Source organism: Etheostoma spectabile, chromosome 16 (genome assembly GCF_008692095.1).
Source record: "Etheostoma spectabile isolate EspeVRDwgs_2016 chromosome 16, UIUC_Espe_1.0, whole genome shotgun sequence".
In the NCBI taxonomy this organism is placed as follows: Eukaryota; Metazoa; Chordata; class Actinopteri; order Perciformes; family Percidae; genus Etheostoma; species Etheostoma spectabile.
Genome location: NC_045748.1, coordinates 26,818,638 through 26,825,187, shown reverse-complemented (window position 1 = coordinate 26,825,187; position 6,550 = coordinate 26,818,638). Strand labels below are relative to the sequence as shown.

The window sequence follows — 6,550 nt, the reverse complement described above, 5'->3', positions numbered from 1 at the left end:
CGTGTAGTCAGTAATGGGCCAGTGTGGCTCTGGCCCGCCCACTTTACTCACTAGCCCATCCAGCCAAGTTTGGTCAGAATACATTTTGCTAAGAAAAATATTCAAATATATGTAAAAAAAAAAATAGTAACAGAACTAATTGTGTGTGTTTAATGTGTCTTCTCTTTTGACTAAAACAAAACCGTTTAAACCATAGGATCCCTTTGGAACCAAGGATCAAACCATTAGGAGGCCTTGGAACATAGTATGATAACAACAGGCAGATTATCTGAGCTGCCTTCAGCAGCTAACTTTTAGCTTTCTAGACAATGTACCATGGATGTGTTAGGCAATATACTGCTAAAAGTTACCGCAACAACAATGGTCTTCAAAAATCTTTTTCAATTGTCATTCCCCTTGCACCTCCCTGTCACCCCCCTCACCTCTAGGCCATGAACCTCTGCAGCCTTGTACGGTATCTCCTCTAACCCTCCCCCTGCCCAGAACTGCTCCGCTCCTCCCTGTGCAAATATCCTCAGCCCTCAGGGAGCCTGCAGTCTGCCAGGCATTCCTCTGGATCAAAAGGGATATGTGTTTAGAAAAAAACGTGTGTGTGTGTACACCCGCTGCTACTGCTGTCTAGGTGTGTGTTTGTGTGTTTATGAAGGTACTTGTAGAGCTAATCTCAGGCCCGATAAGAAACAACCACAGCAGGAGCCTGTAGGCCGCCGATAATGTAAGATTTATCAGAGGCAAGGAGCGAGCGATGTGCTCTCTTTCTTTTTCTCCTTTCACACATTCCCTCTTTCTCACTTTTACTGTATTATTTGTTCTCCCTGTGGCTGATAGTAGTATATTCCTATCCACTCTCTCCCCATTTCATCTCTAATACTGTGCCTCTCTCATTCTACTTTTAAGCACTTCTGATTTAAAAGGAAGCCCAGGCAGTGAGTTGTAGGTGAGGTTGCAATGGAGAAGTGGCTGGGGTTGGTGGGGGAGTTTTATTTGTTTTTTTCGGTAAGAGAGGCCTTATACAGAGTGGATGGGCTGGGAACCTATGGCTATGTATGCTGCATCAATATAGTATAGTCCGGTGTTTTCTTTAGTGCATTCCAAATTAAGCTTTTGTGAAGCATTTTCTTTATATTTGGACCTAAACAAATTGAAAATCCTGTGTTAACGCTTTGTTGAATTACTTAGACATGGTTAAAATGAAATTAGCTATTAAGTTAAAAGAACCAAACTTACTTGCTTTAAATAGACACTAGGTAATCTTTATTCAAGTCTGTGCTGGATATTGACAAGTGTTTCACCTCTCGGTGAATGCTGAATGTTTTTGAATATTCCTTTCAAACCTTGAATGTTCAACATCTATTATACATTTTGCGTTCTTGTTATACTTTTCAAGCTTTTTAAAAATATTCTGGCTTAAATACGTTCTTCTTAGGTATTTAAGCCAGCAATGCAGTGTAGCTCCAGCTTTTCAGCATTCACATCCATTTTCTGCAGGAAATGCCTTTTCTAGTTATTTCTTCAAGTTTCTCTGCAAGAAAAATACAGTTTGGGATTTACCGTGTTGTTGCTGAAATGTCGGCGACAGGGGATATTATAGCTTGGCTTATCATATGCTGAAATCCACATCCCATATCTTTTGCTATAAACCCGCCCGATGCTTTAGTTATGGAATGGATTTCCCTGTCTGAATCTGCAATTCATTTACTGGATAATCAGCGCATGTCCTAAAAATAACAACAACCTCCGAGCTAGCAAGCTAAATGCTGAAAATGGCGAGTTTTGAAGAAAAACAATGCCGGCCTGCTTGGTTATTTTGTGAAATGGTTGTAAAAAAAAGAAAAGAATTTACGATAATTTTTTAATTTATTTTTGTATATATTCAAACAAACAATACACTGAGACAATGGAACGCGTCCCAGAGTTGAAAAAAAACACAGAGAGGAAAGCTGGGAAGGGGGGAGAGAAAACACATGCAGAAACAGACACCCACACAGACAGACACAAGGCAAGAGACCAAACACCTGCGCAGGTTGAAGTACAGGTTGTAGCACAAACCTACAGCCCAGACCTCAAAGATTCATGGATGCGCCATGGAATGTACACCGTCAAAAGTTCCATGTACACGACATCCAAAAAGGTAAAGGTCCATGCAAGTATAGACAGGTGGGTTGCATCAAGAAAGAGAAGTGACATTGGGGTCATACTGTCCTCTGCCGCATCAACAATGTGGAGAAGGCGTCTAACATTATCTGCTCCTAGTCTCGTTTTTAAGGAATCCTGTTTGGTCAGGGTTCACTAATTTTGCCATATGAGACTCCAAATGACGGGCTAGGAGCTTTGCAAAGATTTTCATGTCAGCGTTAAGCAGACTCAGAGGTCGATAGATAGAACACTCTGTAGGATCCTTATCTTTTTTCAGGAGTAAGGAAATTTAAGCATATCTTGATAATTCACCTTTTTCAATAGAGAAGTTAATTATGTCATGAAGGAAAGTGCCCAACTTTATACACATAACGGAATGGAGGACCCAAATGCAGAGACGAGGCAGGTAGGCAAAAGAGAGTTCCAAATCCAAAAATCCCAAAAGTTCAAAAGGGAGCGGGAAAAAAACAAAATAGGAAAACAGACACTGGGAAGATCTCACGGGGGAAATACTGATCTCAGGGAAGAGCAGGCCAACAATGAACAACACACAAAAGGAACAAGAGACAAAAAGAACACAGAGGTTAAATACAAGAGGCAAGGAGCAAACAAGGAACAGATTATTTAACAGGTGAATCCTATCAGGGCAGGCATGACAATCACAAAGGTGGGAGTAGACAAGACTCGACAGAGGAACAACTATCAAAGTAAAACAGGAAACAGAACAGACACAAGACAGGAAGTAACACTAGATGACCAGCGGGGATACACGGAGAATAACAGAAAACAACAAATGCAGAATAAGAACAAGAAACAAAAAACGAAACCATAACACAACTGTTCACAAAAAGTTACGATCATTCTAAAGCTACCCGGTCAGCAAAATTAGTTTGTAACAGTAAGCAGAATAGTATGGTGTTGCTCCTAATAAACCCTTTTATCGCGTCCCGTAATAATCTGGGGTGTTCTACAGAGCCAATAATAATATCTCCAAATATCTGTAATTCTGCTATAAACTGAGTGATGACTGATTTTTCAGTAAAGTATTAAAACGCTATCTAGCAGTACGTTGAGAAAGACGGTCTAGGGTGGTGGTGCAAAGGACGCCTTTATGGTCAAACAATGCCATTGGGAGTAACACCACTTTATCAATTGAATGAAATAACTGAGGGGATGCAAAAAGAAAATCTATTCTGGAAAAATATTTATTTCTACCTAAGAAAAATGAATAATCCTTACAGGTGGGATTAACTGCACACAAAATATCAATGAGACCCATACTGCTGGCCCATGACTTCAAAGCATTTGTGGCTTGCGCTGGAACTCCTGTGACCTTTGCGTACGACGATCAATATTTTGGTCCCACACAGCACTGAAGTCCACCCCAACAACAAAAGAACAATCCGTTAACTTCAGCATTTGATTTGTGAGCATACTATAGCAACTGCCATCAAAAATATGAGATGCATAAACTGACACATGTGCAATTTTCCTAAAACTATACTCTATTATTGTATTATACTATTGTAGAAATCTCAATTCTGTCTGTATTGTCTGACCAAGAGGAAAAACTTTAAGCGGAAGATTCCGTTAGTACACGTGAGAATAATGGCCACTCCTTTTGTTTTTGAGTTCGCTGAGGAGGATGCAACTGTATGATAGAATCTGTTGACTAAGTGGCCGGTATTGACATAGACAGATGGCTAACACTCAAAATAGGTCTGTGATCAAGATTAGGCAGCAAAAAGGAACACCAGCCCAAAGTTACCTGGGTGCAACTGCAACTGATTTCACTAAACTGACTTTAAAATAAACACATTTCTTGTCTACAAAAATAGGAAATAAAAAGCATAAAATGGCAAGCACATTAAAAAGTAGACTTTAAGCTGTCCTAACTAACTTGTGGAGCGCAGGCTATATTAAACAGGACAGATATGTCATTCAAAAACACAGTCTCTGTAATCATATCAGAAAACAATGCAATAAAACTAGGACACTAGGGATAAGCAAGTACAGCATTATCTGTATCTGTATCTGTTTACCACATGAATTATCTGTATCCGTATCTGTACTCGGACTGGGCGTGGCCTATCCCGGAAGTGGACAGAATTTAACCCGGATGTGGGTCTGGTTGTTTTGAAATGGTCGGGGCTTTAACCGTTATGTAATTTTAACCTTGCAATTGATATGAGTTGATCAGAAATTGTTATATTTATTGCTGATTAGAAAACTATTTCCATGACAGCATCGGCATTGAGCTTCAGATCAATGATGTAGTCATGGTAACAACCAAATATATACAGTTTTGCAACAATAAATACAACAATGCGGTTGCAATTATTAAGTAAAATGTAATGAACAAGAGTTTTCATACTCAATAATATAACTTTCTTTTTTTAACTTTAAATTTTTCTGTGATCTTTTTTTTTTGGTTCTTTTTTATTTTCACACCAGGTATGTGTGAGTGTGTGTCTGTGAGTGAGTAAGAGATACAGAGAGAGAAAAGAGAGAGAGAGAGAGAGAGAGAGAGAGAGAGAGAGAGAGAGACAAACAAAGAGAGACAGGGGGGCGGGGGTTCGGAATGTGTTTGTGTGTGTATCTTAATTTGTAATATTATTCATTTATACCGCAACTGCCTTTTATTTTTTTTTATAAAACAGCAAGAAAGTTTCAGACACTCAAAAAAACTGGTTAGAGCCAGCAGGCAGTTCTCTGACCGCAGAGATGCAACCCGAGTCGCATTCTACCAAGCACTGTCTGAACAAACCCCACAGTTACCAGAAGTCTCCTGGTTACTAGGTACTAGTTCAAACCGAAGTATAAAACAAACCTGAAGCTTGAAGAAACGGAATGTTAACGGAAAAGCCCCGCGGACCTGAGGGAGAAAGCTGTTCACTTCTCGGACACAACAACAGAAGGAATCTGTGTGTGTAGTGAGGGGCGCTGGGACTAGCCTATCACAGAATAGTGTACGGGAGAGGCGCTGTGACTAGCACTGTGACTAGCCTATCACAGAACAGAGACACAGTCAATGGAGACGTTTATTCAATCCGAGTACAAATATTGACTCGTATTACTCGTATAATACTTGTACTCGGCAAAAGTGCTTTATCCGTAGCGGATACTCGTTTCAGCCGATTACTCGGCTCATCCCTATAGGACACATAATAAGATTAAAACAAACCAAAAGTCGTGTTCATCAGACAGTTGTTTTAATCCTGATCTTCTTCCACGGCGCTCTCTGTGACAGAATCTAAGGTGCCGGCCATTTCCGCAGTCACAACAGGACGGGGCGCAGCATAATCTCGATCCAAACATCTGCATGTTTCGGGAGCCACTTAGCCAGGGAACGCGAGAGATACTGGATAGCATTAGCACTTTCTAGCCCTCTTTCAGCCCGATGATGCGGATGTTCCATCTTCAGTTTCCGTTCTTCATAACTGCTAGCTTCACAACTCTTGAAAAGCATGACAGAAAACAAACCAAACTACATGCCATCTCCAAACTACATGCCATCTTGGACAATGTCTCGCACCCACTCCATGGCTTGCTGCTCAATCACAGGAGTACTTTCAGTGATAGACTCATTCTCCCAAAATGCACCACAGAGCGCCAAAGGAAGTCATTCTTGCCTGTGGCCATCAAACTTTATAACTCCTCCCTCTGAGTATCTGACACACAGACACTTAGAGAGGTTGAAACTGGACATTATTATCTGTTTTGTGCAATAACGCTGGCTTGTGATGTGTGCAATACTCAACTGCTACTATTATTATTATTATTATTATTACTTTTCACCATTGCAACACCTTAATTATGTTAATTATATAAATACTGTATCATAATATTCCTTATTAATATTCCCATTAATTATTGTAAGTGGCATTTTATTATAAGGATGCAAATGTTCCACTAAAAAAAGTTGCCTCCCGAGTCCATTTTGCGAATCCACCATCTTTGCGAACAGAGCTTTGCGCCACCCAGTTTTACGATTGTGATTGGTTTGAAGAAATTCAAACAACCCAGACCGCTTTTTTTCTCTTATCAAGGAGTGTATGCGTCAAGAGGCCAGACCCACAGCACTGTAGAGAAAGGTCTGGCAATGCAAGACTACACAGCTGTTTCTTCTGTCATTGTCAGCACATTGTCAATTCAATTTAATTCAATTTTTCAATTCAATTTTATTTATAGTATCAATTCATAACAAGAGTTATCTCAAGACACTTTACAGATAGACCACACTCCAGAATTTACAAGGACCCAACAGTTCTAGTAGTTTCCTCCAGAGCAAGCAACAGTGCGACAGTGGCGAGGAAAAACTTCCTTTTAGGCAGAAACCTCGGTCAGACCCAGGCTCTTGGTAGGCGGTGTCTGACGGGCCGGTTGGGGTTAGAATGAAGAGTGGTAATAACAA

The 6,550-nt window shown here is 40.3% G+C and overlaps 1 protein-coding gene across 8 annotated transcripts in view; it reads left to right on the top strand.

The window, feature by feature from the left end:
• The window catches only part of LOC116704612 (RNA binding protein fox-1 homolog 3-like), a 751,296-nt gene that overhangs the window by 710,103 nt on the left and 34,643 nt on the right, over positions 1–6,550 (top strand). The gene's annotated exons all lie outside the window — the stretch shown is intronic.